Below are 4,555 nucleotides of genomic sequence, written 5' to 3' on the forward strand. Positions count from 1 at the left end.
TGATTAGTCACATCTATTAAATTTGTGAAAATCATTAGGTGGGACATCCAGCGACACCGACTTCTTACATCCACTAAATATACGAAAAAGCATAGGTGAAACATTCAGGGACACCGACGTCCATCAAAGTCATGATAAGCATTATATAGGACCCGCCGAAAATGACATTTCATACCTATAGAAAAACATTGAACCGTATTAAAAGTAACATTCACACCCCATATAAAAGCATCGGACCCCGCTGAAAATGACATTTCACGCTTAGGGAGAAACATGGGCCAGCCACGACCATGTGGAGCGCTTCCTTTTAAGTGAAGTTGCTCAAAGCAACACGGTTGAGAATTTCCTTTTTAAGTCGGTAGGAACAGTCCCGGGCTCGTGGCGGATACACACACCCTCAGCCTCCTCTTTGCTCAGCTCAAGAACTGGACGAACTCAGCAGCAGCCGGCGGTGGATTCCTGATCAGCACAAATCAGCAGCCGGTGCGTGTCTCTTTCATGGTTCTTTTCCTCGTTTTTGCTGTTCGTCTTGGTTCCTTCTCCGCTGCACGCGCGTGCGCCGGGCATACTGTAGTTCGTAGTTGATCCGCCACCCCCTTCTCTGGATGCCGCTGCCATTTGAGCTCGGGTGTGCGCGCCCGTCGCCGCGCGCCTGCATTGCAGCCCCGAGTGCAGATCGCCTCCGGGACCGTAGTCGATGAGGAACAGAGGAGGCACGCGTAGCGTCCGTGGTCGAGCTGCGCGTGCAGGGGTGGGCACGGACGGGTGGTCGAGCGAGGAGACAGCGCGGGGCAGGCCCCGGTCGTCGTCGCGGAGGTCGACAGCCTTGAGCGGGCAGAGCGGGGAGGCAGGCAGCGGAGGAAGATCCGCGCGCGCGAGATGACCGTGGCCGAGCTCGCCGACGAGGTGGAGGGGGGCGAGGCGGAGGCGGGCAGGCGCGTTCAGTTCAGTGCGGGAAGGTGGACGACCTAGCGGCCGCGGCCGGCGGCCGCGATGGACGGCGGACGGCCGGTACGGCAGTGTGGGGAAAGTTCAGAGAAGAGGCGAGGGGGAGGGGCGGACGTCCCCCCATTGGCGGATCAGGGTGTGGTGCTTCCATTCCATAGCGTCGAGAGTGCCTTAGTGCGCGGCCTGCACTACACATGCACCGTGCTCAGTGAGATTCTGAGATAACCTGGACGCAATACGCGGAGGCGGCCGTCGGGGGTTGGCGGTCAGGTGCGTTCAGTGGCCAGCGCCGGCGTCCGCGGTGCACGGCCGGAAGTGTGGGGAAATGTCAACGGCGGAGGGGCGGGCGTCCCCCGTTGGCGGATCGTACTCAGACAATCACGGCGAGAGTGCTCAGTTAACCGTGCTCAGTGAGCACACTGAGACAATCTGGGCACAATATGGGTCCATGAGCAAATCTGGCTTAATGTGATCATAGTTCTATTCATCTTATCAAATCTGACACAATGGTTATGCAGTTCCATTCATTCTTGTTAATGAAATTAACACATGTGTTTCATTGTTGTTAACGGCAGATGAACACCGAATTCTATTCAGTGTATGACGTGCCGATCGACCAGCTGCTCGGAGTACCACCTGACGAGAGTGACCTCCACGGATGTTGGGAAGGTGCGATGCTAGTTTGTTCTTCTCTGAATTTTGTTACAACAAATGAGATCATCTATCTATCTATGGTATTATCGACATTACAAAAGAGATCGTCTGTCTATGGTTTCAGGCTTTGGAGCCAAGGGAGGCCAACTTGCAGCTCCCTATTTTCCTTCTACTCACGATGAGACGCCAGATGCCACATCGCCGGAGACGGAGTGGGCCGATCATACAGTGGATGGTACCAGCAATACAAAAGAGATCAAGTATATCGATGCTAGTTTACATAGGAAACCAAGTGCATCTGTTCATCTATGGTTTCAGGCTTTGAAGCCAATGGAGGCCAACTTGCAGCTCCCCACTGTCCTTCTACCCACGATGAGGCGCCAGACGCCACGCCACCGGAGACGGAGTGCGCCACTCATACAGCAGATGGACCAGAGAGCGGCTGGAGGCGCAAGAGAGGCCCTCGCAAGAGAAGGGTGCTGTTGTGCACAGATCAATCTTGGCATCTGGGTAACCATTTTGGGGTAAGGCCTATGTCTATTCTCGGGTGGAAATTCAAACTAGGTAATTATCTCGCACATATATCGACTGTTTTCTGTATATTGTACACCCTTTTTTAGTTCAGATTTTCAATTCTTATTAATACATCAATGGAAAAACAGCCAAAGAATTCTACGTCGTTGGTTGTTTTAACAGCAAACATCACATAGAACCAACAATAGCCACTGGACACCTGAAGAGGTAGCTACGCTGGTGGATGGCGTCAAAGATTGCGGGGTTGCACGGTGGTCTGCGATGAAGAAGAAATGGTTTCCAACGTCGGTCCGAACTGCGAGCAATCTCAAGGTAAAGCGGTGTGGTGACTGGTGATACATTCTGTGAGATACCGCCATCCACTGAATGAATGAATGATGGTTGAATTAGTTTTATGTTTGGTGCATTTGTCTCATGTTGTTCTTACCTTCTCTCGTCGGCACCCCCTCTAATTATTTGTCCTAGGTCCGCCACTAACACCAATCCATCGTTTTGTTTAATTTTTCAGGATAAGTGGAGAAATCTCCTGGAATCATACACGGTAAGACATGCCACTTCAAAGATAACTAGATTGTGGAGCACCACTGATTTTTATTTCTTGCATTTTCTCAAATTGCAGGGAAATGCCGAAAGAAGCTGCTATCTGCATCTTGACAAGAAGCTGATCGAACGAATCAAAAAGGCAGCACTCAACAACCCGTATCCGAAACCAAGGTGCACTGATGAATGATGAAGGGGCCATTGTTTAGGACTTTTTACATTGTGATGTAGTGCCTTGTAAAGCACTCTCTTACTAATGGAGGCAAGATGTTTTAGCAGCTTGTATCTCCTGCCTAGCTCTCCTGCTCCAGTTTAGTACTCCAGTGTTAAGCTAACATTATTTGAAGGCTGGATGTTTTAGCAGTGCCTAAATACACACTCTATGTGTGGCTACCTTCCTAGTCTTCTGGGTAGTGATACTATGCTCTTTGATTGTGTGAAAACTGTACAGATCGTTCAGCAAGAGTATGGGCTTGAGTTGGTGAAAACTGAATGTTGTTATTGCACAAGCATGGCAAGCAAAATGATCTTAAGGATGACTCAAATATGTTTCTACATTTTGGTTCCAAATGGTATGAGGATATGACTTCTGCACACAAGAAATGTTTCTACAAGTTGAAATTATTTCAAGTCTATTCTGCCCATCACCAGTGCACACGAAAACAAAGGATGGAGGACTGCTGTCCAACATAAATCATCCAGAGAAACCAGTCATCATACACCAACTCTGTCAGAAACGACACCCGGCACACAATTGAGCCCTGAATCACACGATCACAAGCTTTTGACTAAACAATGTGTCAGCGACCATACTATGGGCCGGCCCTATTCGCCTCGATCTGGCCCAGAAGATGGATGGCCTCCAACTACAAAAGGGCACACGGGTGCCCACGAAAGAGGCGGCTTGGACGGAAGGCTTCGGCCTGGCTGGCGATCTCCCTCTCTGTAGCGTGTTCTTCCTCTTCTGTCTCCTCCTTCCTCTGCTTCCTCCTCCTGTAATTCTTGATTTGTAGCCAAACCATGGTGATTGAGTGAAACTAGTAGCTGGAACCTAACAATTGGCATCAGAGCCGTTCGATCCTCCTTCAAATTCCTCAAATAATTTCACCAAAAATTTCTTCTCCATCCTCCGCTTGCACCCCATTCGATAGAATGCCAAGCCACAATTTTGCCTGCCCCGAGGGAGTTTTCCACGCCCGGATCAACAACGTTCGCCAGGCGGTCACCGTCGAGTCGATTCGCGAGTTGTTCCGTCGCTCCGGTGATGGGTATGTGATCTGCGCTTATGAGCGGGTGGTGGACGGGATGTATGGCGTTGAGGCATATGTCGAGTTCCGGTCACGGTGGAGGGCGACCCGAGCTCGAGATGCCCTGGATGGCCATGCCATCTACGAGGGGTGTTGCATCCTTTCCGTGGACCTCCTACCACCGACCTACACCACCATCACCATGCCGGATGACGAAGGGATGGCGCCGTCGTACTTCTACGACGACACTCTGTACGCGGAATGGGAGGCAGCGTTGGATGCGGTCCAGCGCCATGATGTGGTGCCTGATGCTTCCACCGACGACCTCCATCTCGAGGCGTCCATGGGCGCCATCAGCGAGACTCCATCCGAGCTTGCCGCTCCTACAACATCAACCCCGTCAGCGATCACCGGCAACACCATCCTGGAGCTCAGTGTGTATGACAAGGTGATCAAAGTCGACAACACCAACGACGCCACTACGACACCCACCACCTATTTGACGGGGTGCCCAAGCTGCGAAACACCCGAGGAGTAGGTGCTCACCTCATCCGCAGCACCACCTTCATTCAAGACTGCAGGCAGCATCGCCCCTGAGCCTGCTGCACTGGAAGCCATTCAGATGCCGCTGC

At 51.6% G+C, this 4,555-nt stretch overlaps 1 long non-coding RNA gene across 1 annotated transcript; it reads left to right on the plus strand.

Moving 5' to 3' along the window:
* The first annotated feature begins 362 nt into the window (after positions 1–362).
* Positions 363–3,048, plus strand: LOC125540802. The gene is made up of 6 exons (XR_007297383.1): positions 363–483; positions 1,524–1,617; positions 1,727–1,837; positions 1,921–2,448; positions 2,645–2,677; positions 2,756–3,048. It is a non-coding gene; the product is annotated as an uncharacterized LOC125540802 (long non-coding RNA).
* Positions 3,049–4,555: the final 1,507 nt, after the last annotated feature.

This window comes from Triticum urartu, chromosome 2, assembly GCF_003073215.2.
Source record: "Triticum urartu cultivar G1812 chromosome 2, Tu2.1, whole genome shotgun sequence".
Taxonomy (NCBI): Eukaryota; Viridiplantae; Streptophyta; class Magnoliopsida; order Poales; family Poaceae; genus Triticum; species Triticum urartu.